We start from the raw sequence: 18,372 nt of genomic DNA, 5'->3' as shown, positions 1-18,372 counted from the left end.
GGAAGGCGCATGGGCGGTGACCGGGCCAGGTATGGGCAACATATAAATACATACAATATTAAGTCATATTTTTTTATGAGTACAGAACTTTCTCTAATTCTAGCCTGCCTCAACTGGAATGGAGCCAAATGCAGTGGTTCCTTTGTCCAGTTTTACTTGCGTCATGAATAAATTTTTGGTTTTTGTTTTTCTTTTGATGTACATGCCCTTTTGCTTTACTTGTTAGAGTTTGTTCTTAATTTCAGTTGAGATCATTTTAGCCTGAATATTGTGGGACACTCACATACCTATTTTGAAAGCTGCCTTAGGCAGCTTCTTCCATCAGGTATCTCACCTGTCAATTGAAGTTTCTCTCCTAGCTTCCTGCTGCTCTTTGACAGTGACTTAGTAGAGTGGCTCTCAAAAGGCAGTGTTAGGCTGCTTACAAAGGTTTCAGTAGCTTCTTCAAGGGGCCTTAGCAGGATAGAAAGCCAAGGAAGATGTGGCTCTTTGGAAGGCATTTGACCTGTAACTGTGCAAGGAGTTTCAGGCTGAAAAAAATACATGTATCTGGTCCATGAGTTGCAAGGTTTAAGTCCGTGACTAAGTGGTAGGAACCCAGCCGTCTCAAGTGGTTGCCTAACTGCAAAAGGATTGAAAAAATACAAAATCCTCCATTCTCCCAGAAAAGAACCTGATGTATGTGCGTGTGTGTGCACACATGTGATGCCATAAGCAACATATTTAAAGCCTTGCTTTAGAGGGAAGTGAAAAGAGTACAGAAGTGAGTTCTTAGATCTTTAGTAATCGTGGTTTAGATCCTCATTCCCAGCAGCATTCTGAGACAAAACCTAACAGAGCTTAATCAACGTACTCATTGCAGGTGGTAATGTTCCATGCTGTGTTAGTCCTTCTTAGTGTTGCTTCTTCCTTCCCTGATGGTGCATCCTCTGACCCCTAAAGGCTGAGAGGCTGCCTGTAGTTTTTAAATAAAAACTGTCTCCCGCTTTGCCCCACCAGTCAGCAGCACTGATGGGAGATGCCATCTAATTGTAATAACTAGCTCCAAGTTCACCTTTTTAAAAGTTTCCCTAAGGAGAAGAGCCTTTTCCATTAAATTTGGAGCAGTCATTGGCTTGTGTTGTTATTGCCCTTAATCCTTTTGTCAGAGGATTATAAGATATTGTGCAATGATTCCTCATGGCAGCAAGAGACCTAGGGGGTACAGTAGTGTTTTGAGGGTTTTCTGAGGAGGGAGAATTAGAGTTCTTTTGCAGAGACTCCCCTCATTTTTCCAAGCGACAACTCTGGTAGCTGATTCTCAGAGCCCAAACAGCTAGTTTGTTTGGACACCATTTTTCTTCTTAGGTCATTGTGCTTTGTCACATGTTTTTTTTGTCTTGTTCGTTGAAGGAACTAACAAAATCCACCAATAGTTTTTCTGGCAGAAAAAGGAAAAAGTTGCCATTATCTCTCTCCCTTCTGAGTAATCTAAAGAACTAACTCAAGAAGGAATGAAGTGAAATTCCTAAAGTCTCAAAATTCCTCACTTGCCACTTTTGATATAGAGAATGTAGTAACGATCATCTTAGGAGAGCTAATTTTAAGAATTGTTGTTATTATGGTATTTTAGTTTAATAAACTATTTTCTTCTGCTTTGTTGGGTCTTTGGGAGAATAATCAGGATGCAAAAGGTACCTCCCTGCCTGGTTCTGGCTTACTATCTGGGAAACAAATGCATTCTCAAGCTTAGTCTGCCTAATTCTCAGCAGAAAAAAAGCTAAAACAGATAGTGTGTTTATAATACATGAGTTAGAATGGAGCTGTGCTTGGCTGTGTTTTATCAAGTGCATGAGCTTAGCATTTTATCCTGCTGGGGCCAGAGCTAACTAAACGTGAAAGTGAAATATTCTTCCATAATGAAATGAGTTAGGATCTTGGTTTCATCCATTAGTAGAACAGTTTTTTCAGCTCTGTGACACCATTTGAAGTTTACATTTAGACCAAAAAAATATAGGAGGCAGGGCTTCATTGTGCTTTCTGTATTAAAGAAAAGAAAGGTAGGATAAGAAGGGTGGATACTGTGGATTGGCTCATTTTTGTTTTGTTCTGTTTTGTTTTGTGCTGGGGATTGACCCCAGGGCCTGAGTATTCATTTTAGGCATACACTGGCCACTGAGCTCTCCCCCCAGCCCTTGCTTGAAGGGACTGGAGACCTAACTTTCCATGCTCCCACTCTCTTAACAGCTTAGTGGGGGAAATGAAGTTCTGCTGGTACTGCTGACAGGCAGGGTCAGGGACCTGAGTGTTTAGAGGAGGCTGTGGCCAGCCTCGCTCTGCTGCCTGGGAGTGAGAAGGTGTGGCTGGTGGCTTCCCGACCTTTGACTCGCAGCCCCCTGTAGTGGTGCGTGCTTATATTTCAAAGTTTAAGGGACCCTTGATGTCTACTCTTCACCTTTCCAATGGTAAATTCAGAAATCCCATGCTAGATTCCTTTCTGACTGAGATCCCTAAGGGTTTCTATTTCCTGTCCTGTCCTGCGTGGTGACTGGTTGGGCTCGGTAGAGGAGGGCACAATGGGCCCATCCAGGATGGCAGCACACCCCTGCAGGCACATTTACCCTCCTGGAGGGTGTGTGTGAGGGACAAAACCATCATTTCTTAAAAAGCCATGTTTACTGTGGTATAATGGACAGTGTGACTCATTCTTCAAATGCAGTTTTGTAAGTTTTAAATCAAAGTACAGAGCAGTCTGTCAGCCTTTCTCAAATTCTCTTGTGTCCTTCACAGTCAGCTCTTCCCCTGGCACTGCTGTCCTGTAGTTTTGCCTTTCCCAGAAGGTCATTGGAAAGGTGGCCTTTGAGTTGGGCTTCCTCTGCTTGGACACTGTACTCCAGATTCACACAGATTGTTAAGGGTGGTGCTGACTTTTTCTTTTCATGTTCAGTGGTAGCCCTTGGACCTTCTGATTATCCAGCTTATCATTCACTAAGTTGAAGAATATTTTATCAGCTTTATTTTTGTGGTGTTGGGGATGGAACTCAGGGCCTCGTACATGCTAGGCAAGAACTCAGTGACTAAGCTATGTCTCCAGCCCATAGTTGGTGAACTTGAAAACTTCCTCAAATCCTCCTTGGTTAAATAGTAAAAGGGCAGCAATGAAGTATAGTGTTGTGATAATTTTGGGGGACAAATATTTGTCTCCCTGGCCTAGGAGAGTCCACACTATTACTCCCTCCCCTGGAGTCCCTGGCCTGAGAGTTTTTATACCTGATAAGAGCACACTGGCATATCTGGTCACCCTCTGTTGACTGTCGCTGTGAGAAGCTTTGCTGTGTTATCCGTCTACACTGCAGTGATAGCAGGTTATCAAGAGACCAGCGTCCTGTACCCTCAGATCTAGCAGTTTTAGAAAGATCTCTCCTGATGTCCGTTTGTACAGCGTACTGTATCAACATAATGTTAGCCAGCTGGACTTCGGTTAGAAAATTGCATACTTGATTTCTCACATAAGCAAATGATAGCCCCCTTCTCCAAGGGGGAGGATTCTTTTGAGAATAAAGGAAGGAGACTTGGCTGAGCTCTTCCTGTTCTTGGTTGAACTGCCATTTTAGCACTGGACTTAACACCTATACAAATATATGTTGTTGCAGTCCCTTAGCTAATTCTTTTTTTGGGGGGTTGGTACTGGAGTTTGAGCTCAGGGATGTGCACTTGCTAGACAAGCACTCTACCACTTGAGCCAAGCCCCAAGTCCTTTTTGCTTTCATTATGTTTCAAGTGATGTCTTGCGTTTATGCCTGGACTGGCTGGAGCACTCTCCTCCTGTTTATGCTTCCTACACGTGCCCCCCATGCCCAGCTTTTATTGGCCGTGTGAACTTTTTGTCCAGGCTGGCCTCGAAATGCTATCTTCACCTTCCAAGTAGTTGGGATTATGGGGTGTACAGTTCACCCAGTCTCTGCTCCGGCTTCTACTATTGAGGAGGCTAGTAGAAGGAGAAAAGATGGTGGGAGAAGTCAGAAGCTCATGTTGTTCATTGGGGGAATGCTATATCGACCTAAGCCACTGTACCCAGCTCTTCAGATAATTTTAACAGAGATTTTTAATCTTATAAGTTGGCATTAGTTATTGGTTGTCAGCAGTTTGACCAAGGTGTGAAACAACTATCTTTGATTTATAATAATTGGAAATCATTTTATCCAGTCCTATAATAAACCCACAGTATTTAATTCCAAGTGGTTGCTACATAGGAAATAGTATATTTAAAATTGGTGTCAAAATCTGTTTCAAATAAGGTTAGAGTCACCCTTCCTCACTCCACTCATCTCAACACTAGTTTGGTGGTATCTCCTCCTCAGTTCTGTAGAGAAAGACATTTTTCTCTCTGAGTCATGGCCTTTGTATCACTCAGTGTTAATCTGTGGAGGCTAAATGGCCACTTGCCAGCTGGAGGATCTGACTATCTTGCCACGCATGGCAGAGCTGGTCAGTGGTGATGTCTGAACTCCCATCTAGTGTCTTTTTCTCCACCCTATACCATCTCCTGTGCTAGGTAGGATTATTTTAGCTGCAAAAACCAGAAAACCCAACAGCTAGCAGCTCAAGCATTATTAAATTTGAATTTTTTGTATGGCAGTATTGGGGTTTGAACTCAGGACCTCATGCTTGCTAGCAGGTGCTCTCCACTTGAGCCACTCTGCCAGCCCTTTTTTGTGATAGGTATTTTCAAGATAGGAGCTCTCAAACCATTTGCCTAGGCTGGCTTCAAACCATGATCCTCCTGATCTCTGCCTCCTAAGTAGCTACGATTATAGGTGTGAGCCACTGATGCCTAGCTATGTTTGAATTTCTTGTGCAAGAATTCTGTAGTAAGCAATTGCAGGTTTGATGGAGTTGATGGTAGCCTCGAAGGTACCAGCCTCTCCCATTCTGCCTGCTATACACATTTTGTCCTTACACTTGTTACTTTACGGTTGCAGATTCATGGCTATAATTCCAGCACTGCACCTCACATCATACTCTTTGTGTGACAGAGATAGGGGCTCTTCTCAAGACTTTATTTGGGAGGAAGCCTCCCAGTCCCCTTCCCTTTTATCTTTTGCTAAAACTGGCTCACTTGGCTGTGCCACACCTGTACCTAATAACGTATAAACTGAATTTCCATGAGTCCCTCCTTTGCTGTGGAGGAGGGCACCTTACCTGAGGTCAAAGGAGCCAAGATCCCAGTGAGCCCAGAACTAAGTTTCTGTTAGCAAGGGAGAAAGGCAAGTAGCTTTTGTATGGTGACAGATAGAGTCTGCTATACCCCCATGTCTACCCTGAAGAGATTGTTTACCTGCAGTGGTTATCTTCATTTCTCCAGGACGTTCCTAATTTGATCATTCATCTCATAGACCAAATTCTCCCTCTCTCCCTCTCTCCCTCCCTCCCTTCCTTCCTCCTCCCTCCCTCCCTCCCTCCCTCCTATTTACTACTTACTTATTTACTTCCTTACTTACTTACCAGATCTTGCTTCTTAGCCCAGGCTGGCCTCAAACTCACAATCCTTCTTTGGCCCTCCTGAGTTCTCAGATTACAGGCATGCATCACCACACCTACCTAGACCAAATTCTTTGAGAATAGATCCCATGTCTGAGTCCTCTCTGGAGATGTCAAAATATTTAGCAAAGTACTATGTATACGATAGATATTCCCACACATTGGAATTAGTGTCAGTGATAAGATCTGTTAGTGGTGCCGATGACTAAAGGCATGCTTTGCTCTGTGCTCACCTTTATCGTATGCACCTAAAAGTTCCATTAGCCCCATAGAAGTACAGTTAGTTAGCCTGTTGATTGGCATATGGCTTACACATGCTGCTGTGTGGCTCATTAGTGACCAGTGTGCCGCAGATCTCCAGGCAGAAGGTGCTCTTATTAGTTGGTCCATTTATATCCTTTGGCCTTGACCAGCTATTCAATAGGTACTAGACAATGGTGGTTATAAGCGGAACTCATTGTAACCTTTTAGAAAAGCCACTGAGAGCACCATATTGGAATGAGCAGGATTTGATTATCTGGATTTGTTCCCTTCTGGCTGGTGGTCTGCAGGGAAAGTCAAGCAGTCCATCCTTGAGGCAAATATGGAGGATACATCTCCCAGGAGCCGACCCTGAGGCCTCACCAAGGATCCTGAGGGTTGTTTGCTGAAAGTGCTTGACTCGCTCCTTAGCTTCCTCCCTGTCCCAGAGTAGTGAGACAGTGATCGTCTACTCAATCATTTGTTTATTCAGTAACTGGAAACTGAGCTCCCAGTGTGTGCTGGGCACTGAACGGGGCCTTCCTTACTTTAACAGATTTTATACCAACTTATTAGCTCCATGCATGTTTCATAACAGTTATTATATCTTAGTAGTGTTCAGATCGTCTGTAATGGTGCCTCCCATGGTTCAGAGCTCCTTTCTGTCATGCAAAATAGCATTCTTCTGCTTTGTTCTTTTTATCTTTCCTGGCGTGCTGGGATGGAACCCAGGGTCTCACACATGCTAGGCAATACCAGGCATGCTAGGTGATCCTGTGAACCACACCCCCAGCTCCTTCCTTTTCCTTTAACAACTCAGCAACATAAGCATCGTACACAAACCTAGGCCTGATGTGCACTTCCAAGAACATCTTTGACCTGGTGTCTGGCAGCTTCCATGAGCTCTCCTGACTATAAGGCGTGGTCATGTGTGTTCCTGTGCAGCTTTGGGGGTTAGTTTTAGTTTCTACTACTTTTTCAAGCCCTCTTCCTCTCTCCCTCTATTTCCCCTCCCTCTTCCTTCTTGGCTAGGTGTTGCCTTTATGAGAGAGGAGTGGGATATTAGGTCTCATCATGCCCTGGCCTGTGGGATGTGTCTGAGGCTTTTAATAGGTTCTACCTGGATTGGGTGATGTGTCTGAGGCTTTTAATAGGTTCTACCTGGATTGGGTGATGTGTCTGAGGCTTTTAATAGGTTCTACCTGGATTGGGTGATGTGTCTGAGGCTTTTAATAGGTTCTACCTGGATTGGGTGAGTCTTCGGGGGCAGCCACAGGAGTGTTCCCCATGTGGCCTCCCTTCCCTCCCCTCCCCCCAGGCTAGTGTGGCTTTGTGACATAACACCTACCAGAGTGTTGGAGACCTAGCCACCTGGGATTTGCCAATTGTGAGCTGAGCCCTATGAAAAAAACCAGCCCCAAGTGGTCTAATCTCTTCTGTCCTGCAGCAGGCCCCAAAGGATTAAGCACTTTGAAACTGGTGAATGAGAAAGGCCTAAAGCACCACGGGTGTTTCCTGTGGATCCCTCCTCCTTTCCTTTGCTCCTTTCCTTCCAGTCATTCCTGTCACCACGAAGGGAGAAAGTCACATCTGAAGCAGAGGTGGCGCATTGAAGAGATTGTAGCAATGTGGTATGAGAAGTTTTAGTTTTCTGTTTTGGGTCCTTACCCTCACCCTATAAACGGGACCCCAAATTCTCTCTCTCTTTGTCCCTCCCTTGCCTAGACCATGCAGTCTTGCCAGCAGAAATGAGCTTCGCACCATTGGCTCCCATTTTTATTTTTCCACAAAGAGTGACTTTTTTCAAGATGTCGCTGCTGTGATGATACTCACTTTCCAGACACTTACGATCCTGGGGAAAGAATGTCCTGGAAGAAGAGAGTATTTCTTCCTGAGTTCGCCAATGACTTCTCTTAGCCCATTTGAAATTTCAGTTGACTTTGTAGCATGGCAGGGGCTTGCTGTGGACCAGGACTTAACTTTAAGTTTTAATTTTCTTGGTACTGTTGATGGTTGTGAGCACGTAGGCAGGAAGTAGCAGGTGGAATGGAGCAGTGGAGGGAGTGAACCGTGGAGCAGTCTGTAGGTCCAGTAGTGTTGTGCTCCTGCTGTGGATGCAGGACCCAGGCAGCTGCTCCTTACACTTGAGCAGATCGACAGCTGTCCATCCTGATCCTGCCTCCCCAAGCCGCAGTCCTCACTCCTGAGGACCTTAGCATAGCCAGGGGCTGAGTGGGTGACCAGGAGGGACTGCAGTCAGGTGCATGCAATGCTCTGTCACTCCATCTTTTCTCTCCTCTCCTGACAGGGAATTCTGTCCCTTCCCTCTGTCATTCACTTGCACAGCCTGGTAAACAGACCTTGAACTGTCCTATGTCACATGCTGTTCTTCTTATAGGCTGCAGAGTCCCAGTATGTAACCTCGTCACTAATATGTATTAGAGTGGCAGAGTACAGCCTATAAAGGGGAAGGAAGCCATAAACCTAAGTGGAAGTGACATTAAACAGGACTGAGCACAGTCTATCAACCCTCAGGGCCAAATGTATTTTCTTCTGTCCTCTGATCAGAATGTTTTCCTTTAAAAAGAATAAGATGTGGATATAACTTTCTTTTTACCGTTAATTAAAATTCATGCTATTAGAGTATCCAGTCTGAATTGCCAGCGCATGTGTTGGTATTGAACGCTCACTCAAGTTTAAAGGGCCCCGTGAGTTACTCTGAAATGAACCCGCCCCGCCCAGATATTCTTACTGGAAAATGTGTCTCAGATTCCAAATACCTGGTGTTCGATTGCTTGTGACCTATAAGGTGGAGAGCCAGCTTATACTGGCTCAAAAAGAAGACATTATGTAATTCAGGGAGGAAATGATCCTTTGGGGCTGTGAATTTTTCTCACAGGAGATTGATACCGATTTCATGTATTGCACTGAGAGAAAAAAATGAAAGCAAGAAGGGAAGGGAGTTTTATGTTTACCTGCATTTAAAAAAAATCCCTGAGTTCAAATCCCAGTGTCACCAGTAAGATGTCAAATCTAAGATGATGAGTTTTTAGTGTACAAACTATACTTTAGAATGGCATCTTTTATAGAAATCCTCATGATGGAGACATACTTGCCCACTTCAGACATGGTCCATTAGATCAGTGATTCTCAACCCAGTGAGGGGTGCTTTGTGTCCTGCAGAAGCCAGGGACTGGTGCTTATATGGCTGAGCCTCTGTAACCCAAATCTCACGTCACAAAGGCTTTTGTTCATTTTCTTTGAGAACACAGTTCCTTGAAGAAGCCATTGGGTGAGGGTGGTAAGGCATACGATACAGAACAACAGTAGAAGCCAGAGCCTGTCTGAGGTCATTTGAGTGTTGAGGTATGTTGCAAAGTTCCTAGAAGTCCCAGATGTGTTTGTGGAGATGCACAAACCTTAGGAATGAGGCACTAAGCTTCCTCTGTTCCCTTTAGAATTTTGGTAGAGGAAGCATGACTTTATGCTGTTGGTTTAGCATGGTGTCTCTCTGCAGTCCCAACTGTGAAGTCTGACACAGCGCGATTAACCCAAGCTCTTTCAGTAGGTGCCTCTGAGAATGAGAGTATGCAGCTATCAGGGGTCATAATGGTAATTTTCCTCATGGCAATGTGGCGGCAGATTGTGAATTTCCAGGGTTCAGCTTGAGGCATGGCACTCGATAGTAAATCCATCCTTACTGAAATCATTCTTTGGGGCCAGGTGCAATTCCAACTACTTGGTAGGTGAGATTAGGAGAATCACAGTTGAAGGCCAGCCTTATAGGGGTATGGTGGTATGGCAAAAATGCTAGGTATGGTGGTTCATTTTTGTAATCCTAGCTACCTGAGAGGCATAGGTAGCAGGTCTGAGGCAGTCTCCGGGCAAAAACATATGACCCTATTGGAAAAAGAACCTAAAGCAAAAAGTGCTGGAGGTGTGGCTCAAGTGGTAGAGCTCTTACCTAGCAAGGACGAAGCCCTGAGTTCAAACCTCAGTGCCACCAAAATACACGCTCTCTCTCTCACTGCCCTTTGTTCTACCAGCTTACCTAGTTTGTAGATGTGAAGTGTGCCTAGAAACCCTGAGGCGTACTGTCATGGTTCTTGACAGGTTTGTAAGTCAGATTCAGGAGTCTTCCAGAGGAGGAATCTGGGTGAGGCATGAACTGCGAAGGGCTTCTTGATAATTTACTCAAAGATGGCTTTGAGTAAAGCTAATTTAATCATAATCAAGGGACTCGAGTTGCTGGCGCCTTGCTGGGTTTTCTCTGAGAAAGTCTGAAGTCACCAGGCAGTGCATGCCTGAGTCCATGAGCGTCCACGTGGGGCTGCCCAGGCTGACTTCACAGTGCCACAGGTCTCTGCCGCAGAGGAACTGTGGGGTGAGGAGGTGAAGACGTAGAAGTAGGTTGTATGAGTTTCCTTTGCTCTGTAACATATTTCCACAGATCTATCATCTTGGTTCTGTGGGCGAGAAGTCTGCACAGGTCTCAGAGGGCTGACAGCAAGGTGGTGGCAGGGCTGTGCTCCTATCTGGAAACACTGGGGGGTGGGGGGAGAGGAATCCATTTCCTGGGCTTTTCCAGCCTTCAGATGCTGCCCACATTCCTTGGCTTGTGGCTCCTTCCTCTTTCTTTAGAGCCAGGAACCTTGCACCAATTTGACCTTGTTTGTTAATCCTGTCTCCTTCTAACTCCCCTGTTTGCCTCCTCCTTTCACCTAAGGACCTCCATGATTACACTGAGTCCACCTAGATAACCCAGATAAGCTCCAGGTTTTAAGAAGAGCTGATTTGTACTCTAAATTCCATCTGCAAATCTAATATCCCCCCATCATGTAACTTAACATCACACCCCTGGGGAATTAGGATGTGGACGTGGTGGGCTATGTTCCACCGCCCACAGCAGTCAAATTGACTATTGTTCACCAGGTATGTTAGGTGTGCCATGGAAGTCAAAGCGGGGTCCACCCTGAGCTCCATATATGGAGCAAGTCAATAACTGCTGCCTTTGAGGAAAGCAGTCAACTCAGCTGGACTGGTTACTGGAAGAAAAATAACCAGCTTTGCCTGTTGTACCGTGCAACCTTTTCAAATGTGCTCCTCCTGGTCTGCCACTGCCCGCCACACCTCCTTCCGCTGCTCCCCAATAGCTGCAGAATTAAGCACACAGCAAAGCTAATGTTGCATCTTGACAGTTCATACAATTTGTAGGTTGGCAATGAGAGGAAGAGGATTTTAAGAATTATCATAAAACAGCCTAATGACCAGTCAACAACTACAGGATGGAACTTGTAGGAAGCCAAGAGTGAAGGTTGCGCGTGGTTTTGGCCCTTCCCACTTGGAACGGGCTACTGCCTGTCTCTCCTGGACCATCTGCAGAGCAAACATATGTGCATTTTTCTTCCTAAAGTCTTTTTACACCAGTGGAACTGCACTACAGACAGCATTGTGTGGCTTTCCAATACAGCCATGTGTCTTGGGTACTCTCCCGTGCCTGTATACAGAGGTCATCTGTGTTCTTTCTGGCAGCCATAGAGCTGTTCCATGTGCTCTGTGCCTCTAACCCATGGAGCTTTGTGTCACTCTTTAATTCCACCCTAGAAGAAGCATTTAGGTTGTGGTTTTTCACTGTTACAAATCGTGCTTATTCTTGTACACTTTTGCAAATGCATCTTATACAGAGAAACTTTCTAGCAATGGAGTGTAAGTGAATTTCAGACAATAAATACAGGAATTAAAATTTTTGATGAGTATTACCAAATCATCCTCAGAGATGAAGCCATATTTTTGCCCCCTGAGCAATGTGTAAGGGCTGCTGTTATCCTGTACCTTTGTCACTAAAGAATGAATAGCAAGTCTTATCGTCAGCTTTTCTAGGTGGGAAATAACCACTCATTTTTTATTTCTGTTCTCATTTTCAATGAAGTTATGCCTATTTTTATATATTTATCAGCCATTTGAATTTCTTTCATCCTGTACCTCTTGTTTATAGCCTGCACACATTTTTCAGTTGGGTTGCTAAGCGTTCTAATTAATATTTTCTAAGTAGTCTTCTATCAAGGGAGGAACACAGACCAGAGTTTTTCTATATCTGGGAGTACTGGCTTGTGGAGGTCAGAAACAGTGACAAGTCACCACCATAGTCACTGCTGTCAAGTTTTCCTCTGGAAGGTCCCTCAGAATCAGTTTGAGTCAGATTCTCTTGTGTCCTTAATAACTTTGCATTAATTTAAAATTAAGCTCCAGAATTTTGTATGTTGCCCTCTAGGAGCACAAACTGGTGTGTGTTGGCTCTTGGGGGCGGTTAACAGCAACACGGGAATAAACGCACCTGTTGATACCCAAGCTGATCCTTCCTGGGTGTGTCATCTAGCCAGACTTGAGCCGTCACCTCATCCCCTCCAAAGGAATTGCTCCACGGGAGGTTGTCATCTTGCCCTCACCTTCTCACAGGTCCAGCTTCCTGCTTGGGGAGCTGTCCAAGCAATAGACACCGGGTCAAACCTCATCCCCACCCAGGGTCCACCGCCATTATGCAGTGTATTTGTTAAGTTGAAAAACACAGTAGTTTGTTATGCAAAAATGAACTATACTATGACAGAAATGAAACCTTTTCATTTTTAGACATTGAATTATGGATGACACAAAAGTATTCAGTTAAATGTCAACTTCAAATGAAGTGTCACTTGCTGTGGGTTATTTTGAAACTCAGAGGCAGTCTATCTCACGATCACGTCTTAGGAATGGGATGAAGACGTGTTGTTCACGAGTAGAGAATTCTATCAAAATCTCTCCCCTCACGACAAAACAACTAGTGGTTGAAATGGATATTGTGTGCCTCAGACTGACTCAAACAAACCCAAACTAGAACTTAGTTAAATACTAGTGTAGATCCTACTAGGTTACATTTAGACTTTAATATTCACATTCTTTCTGGGCATGGTGGCTCACACCTGTAATCCTAGCTACTTGGGAGGCTGAGATCAGGAGAATCGAAGTTTAAAGCAGGGAAAAAAAAGTTTTCGAGACCCCCATCTCAAGGAAAAAAGCTGGGTGTGGTGGTGTATATGCCTGTCATTCCTGGTGATAGTGGGAAGCTTAAACAGGAGGATTGTGGTCTAGGATGGCCTGGGCAAAAAGTGAGACCCTATCTCAAAAATAACCAAAGAAAAAAGGGCTGGAGGTGTGGCGCCAGCAACAGAATGCCTGTCTCCCAAGCTCGAAGCCCTGAGTTCAAAGCCCAGTACTGCCAAAAAAAAATTCCCATTCTTCTTTCTGAGCTAAGTGGAATAATCTCACAGTTGTGCTTAAGTCCCACACCATACTGTCACATTACCTGAGGATGGTTGCAGCGGCCTCACAAGTCTCTTTAGGTTTTCCTGGGATGAGGCATTTGAGAGTGGAAACAAAGCAGAGGCGAAATGTGCCAGTTTTTTGAAGTAAAGAACATAGTGAGCCTTATTTGGATTTTATGGCAATGGAGTAACATGAAAAACTATGAATTGCGGCAGTTACCCTCTTAGATCCTTTTTATTCAGTTCACATTGGAATCAAAGCACAAGGAAACCTTTTAATGTCCTTTGTCACTGTGGCTGCAAAATGGACATGTAATGCAAATTAAAAAGCAGAGAAAAGGCCTGCTGTCTGAGCCTAAAGAGAGCGGGTGCAGTAGAGTGCAGCTTTGACGGAGTACTCTTGGTGCTTCCTCTCTGTGGAATCAGGAGCTGTGGTGGTTGTGCCTTGGGTTTCTTCTTTCTTACATATTGCTGGAGCTTTGTTTCTTCCAGATGCATTTTCCTTCATTTGCTAATATTTACAGAAATCGGGATATAATCAGCATATTACCAGAATGACTTTTAAGAAAAGTGCAAAGTTGAAAATTGCCTGAGCTTTGAGTTGTTTCTAAAATGACTAGCTCTTGATCTCCTTGTGGTACTGAATCCTGGTTGTGTGGCTGCTATGAGATAATGACCTAGACACTTGAGGCGAAGTAGGGTAAATTTGCTTGATTTTGATCTTTGAAGGCTCAAAGATCAAATAGTGTGTGTGTGTGTGTGTGTGTGTGTTGTGTGTGTGTTGTGTGCCAGGCACGTTGGAAGACTTCTGCTCATGGGCCTTAGTGTGGCCCATGGAAAACATTATCTGCAGGGGAGTTCTTGATGCATTTTGCTTTTTCCATTATTCATGATGCAGTCCCTTTTGGCCTTCAGAGAACAGTAAAATGTTTCTTGCTTTTAATGACTTGTAAATCAAAACTATTCTGTGGCTCGTGGTGCCACTGGTTATTTCCTCTGTGTTACTTGCCCTTCTGCAGTCTCCCCCAGGGAGATTGGGTAGGGGATTTCCAGATGACAGCCATAAGAGATTAAAGTGGACAGATAAAATGCAAGGTGGGAACTGAATGCCCACCTGCCATGGCATGGATGAAAATACAGTCCCCCTCATCCAATCAAGGTTGATAGCTTTCTGAATCCGTTTTGGGGTCAGTTGAAGATTTTGGATGATCTAATGTTAGGGAATAGCATTTCCTTCTGCATCTTCTCCAACTTGTGCACGTGTGAGTTTATGCGGGAAGTTTTTTGTTTGTCTGATCCTTCTAGCATCTAGTTCAGAGCCACCTCCACACTGGGCTTGGGGCAGGGATTTGGATAGTCACATGCTACCTCTCTGTCCCCGGGGTCAATCTCTAGCAAACCTGTTCCTTTTCTCTGCTGCCTCTCCAGCCCCATGGCCTGGGGTCAGTAGGGCAGGGCATTTTAGACTCCAGCACACATTGGAGGGCTTACTCAAACACAGGATCTGCAGGAGCTGGGAGCAAGGAAAACTTGAGAAGTTTCTAGAGATGTGTTGTGCAATGTTGTCAATGTAGTTAATATGTCTGAACATACTTGTCAAGTCATAAAAGATTGCCTCTGATAACATTTTGTCAAAACTCACAGACTGTGCGCCAAGATGTGTACATTGTATTGAATGTAAATTACAGTCATACTTGAACTAAAAGAATAACTGCTGAAAACAAACCATCAAATGCAGGTGCGCCCTGGCTATAGCAGTCCTCATTCTGTGGTCTTGAATGGGTTCTTGGGCTTTGCATTTCTGTGCTGCTGTAGAGAGGCAGGCCCGTGGGCCCAGGGACCACACATCAGTCTGCGTGACACAGAGTTTCTCCCTGCTGCCACTGTGCAGATCCTCACCCTTAGCCTCACCAGTAGGCTGCCCCTACTGTAGAGTTCAGGCCTATAACTGCAAAATTCATGGGAGAAGCAAAGCAGCTTAGTGATTTAGTGGCGTTGAGCATGGAGTCTGAGTCATTTACATGTCTACCATTGACTTCAGTGTCGCTGTGTTTACTTTCTGAATAAAGGCACTTACCATCTGCAGAATTAGAAGAAACCCATCACCAGCACAGGGCATAAGTCAATAATAATTTACACTGTGGGTAGAGAAAGCCGGAATTCTATTTTCTATGGTAGCAAATCTTAGGTAGTAGCTTCCTTTATTTAACTTTTTAGGCACAGGCTTAATTTAGTTAGTCAGCATTCATTATTCCATCTGCATTACTCCACTCTCTTTCTTAGATGGATGTGTTTGTAAAGCTATTCTTTTGTGTTTCATTAGGAATTTTACATTTTCAAAGTCATCTGTTCTCACTGAGCTTGGTATTATCAAGAAGTAAAGGCTGGTTCGGCATGGTGGCAGCCTGTGAGTGACCCCAGCACTGCTTTTCCATGGGTTGTCCTGCTTAGGACATTACAGTGCCATCATGGCATTGGTGCTGGTTTTGCAGAGAAGGAACAAATGGTGTAAGGAGTAGAAATGAGTTGGGATGGTGGACTGCCGTGACGGTGGACTGTTTTCTACGACGATACCACAGCCACCAGCCACTAGTGGCTACTGAGTACTTAAAATGTGGCTGGCATCACTGTGGAACTGAATTTTAATTTAATTTAACTTAAATTGAGTAGCCACATGTGGCTACTTATTATACCAGACAGTACAAGCGCATTGAGTAGCATGAGGAATGAGTACTGTTCTTCCATAGTATTTACAGGGATGGGTTCCAGGGCCCCATGGACACAATGTCCACCAGTCCCTGATATAAAACAGTGCCGTACTGGCATACACCCTTCACACATTCTCCTACGTACACCAGATCACCTCTACATGACTGACTGTACCTAACACAGTGTAGGTGCTGTGTATTGTTTAGGGAACAATGACAAGGAAAACATTTCTATATAGGTGTAATTTTTTTTTCTTGGCAGTAGTGGGGTTTGAATTCAGGGCCTCATGCTTGCTTGATAGGCAGGTGCTCTACCACTGAGCCACTCCACCAGCCAGATGCAATTGTCTATCAATATTTCAGTCCCACCTGATTGACTCCATGGCTGTACCACTGAGGACAAAGGACCTGCTGTGCATTACAATTGGTTTAGGCAAGAAATTTATGTGGGAAGCTGGAGGGGAAGTGGCCCAGGTGAACTGTGAGTCTTTAAAGGTTGGGCTAAGTGGATAGTTTCTTCTGGGCAGTGGGAAAACAGTGAAGACTTTGTGTGTGTGAGAGGGGTGGGGGAAGATTGAACCCAGGGCCTTGTGCGTGCTCAGCATGCATTTCACAATTGAGTTACAACTCAGACCCATTGAAGACTTTCTGTTAGGGAGCTAGGTGTTTGAGGAAGAGCTTTCTGGTGGCATGATGCCAAAGTATATGGGGAAGGGTTTGGAATGGAAAATGGTGTGGGAAGGTGTCAGGTCAGATGTTTACATGTCTGAGGCCTACAGTGTCATAGCAACAGAGACAAGGAAGGGACGGCTTAGCTGATGGTTGGAGGTTGCTCTGGTGAGGTAACCTTTGAGTAGAGGAAGAAGAGCAACAATAACAGGTGCAAAGGCCTGAGGTGGGCATATAATTGATGTGTCTGGGAACAGATGGTGGCTTGTGGGAGATGAATAGGGTAAAGCAGGAAGGCGCATGGTGGGACTGAAGATAGAAGAAGTGGAGGAGTAGAGCGTGTAGGGCCTCACAGGCTAGAGCCAGGCATGGCCGTTTCCTTTGATTGAAGTGAGGCAGGTTCGAGTATAGGAGTGACACGATGCACTTTATGGTTTAAGGTGTCTTCTGGAGCTGTAGGCCGTGGAGGAGAGAACACAGCTGGGAAGCCTTAGCAGTAATGAGGTGAGCGATGATGGTGTCCGTGAGAGGGCATGAGACTCTATGCAACGCTGAATATGACCTGCACAACTGCTGGAAGCTCGAGAGTCAAGGCTGTGTCAGGGCTGTGGACCCAGCATTTGGAAAGACAAAACTGCATCCACTGGGATGAGGAAGATCACATTTGCAGGTGTGAATTAAAGGTCTGTGTTAGACACCTTGAACTTGATATGACCGTTGGATGGTGTAACAAATGATCACAGACTTACTGGTTTAAGCACCATAAATCTGTCACCTTTGTTTTGTAGGTCAGAAGTCCCTCACAGGTCTCATCCGGCTAACATCAAGGTGTCAGCAGGGCCGTGTTCCTTTCTGGATGCTCTAGGCTTCCTTTTCAGAACCATGACCTTTGTGTCTCTGACACTTCTCCACAGTCTTGTCTCCCTCTGACCTCAGCCAGGAAACAGCCTCACTTTTATGGATTTATGTGATTATATTGGGACCACTTGGATAATACCTAGTTTCCCCACCTCCGGGTGCTTAATGTAATCACATCTGTGAAGTCTCTTGTCATAAAAGTAACATATCCACAGGTCCCAGATGGATTAGAACATCCATCTTGGATGGGAGGTTGGTGTCTGTTTCTTCTTCTGTCTTGGAGAGTGAAGGGGAGGCACTGAGTAGGCAGCTGATGCCCAATCTGGAGTCAGAGAAGAAGGCTGAAGTTACTATAAACATTTAGAAGTCACCCGAGCATAAATTGTTTCAAGTCATGGGGTCCGGTGGGCTCTCCAAGGTGTCTGGTCATAAGGCCAAAGCCACATACCTTGGCCTCAGCCAGGCCTCCTGCAGTACCGTGGCCGCTGGTTGGCACCATCCATTCTGCTGGAATGTCCCCTCCCCTCCTCAGCGTGGCCTGGGGCTCTGCCTGGAATTGACTCCTCTGTGTGAGCTTCTGTGTGATATCTGCAATCACGCTGGCCATGGCTTTCTGACTAGCTTCATTATGTGATTTTGCATTGTGTGTTGTGTACAGTTCACCCATGTGAGGTGTACCAAGAATTCATTGGACCTCAGTGTATTCACAGGTATGTGTCCATGTCACCAGAGCCAATTCTAAAGCAACTTCATCACTTCAGAAAGAAAACCTATGCCCTTTAGCTGTTACCCGTGACTAGTCCTCCCAGCCCGTGGTAGCCACACCTGCTTTCTGTCTCTACATTATGTTTCATAGAGCTGCAGCCTTTTGGGATTGGATGGCCTTCCAGTTGTAAATCTAGATTTTGTTTTTTGTGCATTCTAATCCCCCCCTAGTTTCCTTTGGTTTATTCATTCCCTTAAAAAATTGTTGAACAGACATTATGCACCATCCTTTCTTTGTGTTAATATTCTGCAGATGAGAATGGAGTTAGATAGGCTTCCTGCAACCAGGAAGTTGGGATTGGTGTAGGCTGACA

General features: G+C 44.9%; 1 protein-coding gene across 10 annotated transcripts in view; it reads left to right on the top strand.

The window, feature by feature from the left end:
- Positions 1-18,372, top strand: part of Osbpl10 (oxysterol binding protein like 10) — a 293,428-nt gene that overhangs the window by 222,448 nt on the left and 52,608 nt on the right. The window lies entirely within an intron of this gene.

This window comes from Castor canadensis, chromosome 5 (assembly GCF_047511655.1).
Source record: "Castor canadensis chromosome 5, mCasCan1.hap1v2, whole genome shotgun sequence".
In the NCBI taxonomy this organism is placed as follows: Eukaryota; Metazoa; Chordata; class Mammalia; order Rodentia; family Castoridae; genus Castor; species Castor canadensis.
The sequence above is the reverse complement of the archived record's forward strand: the minus strand, read 5'-3'. Positions and strand labels throughout refer to the sequence as shown.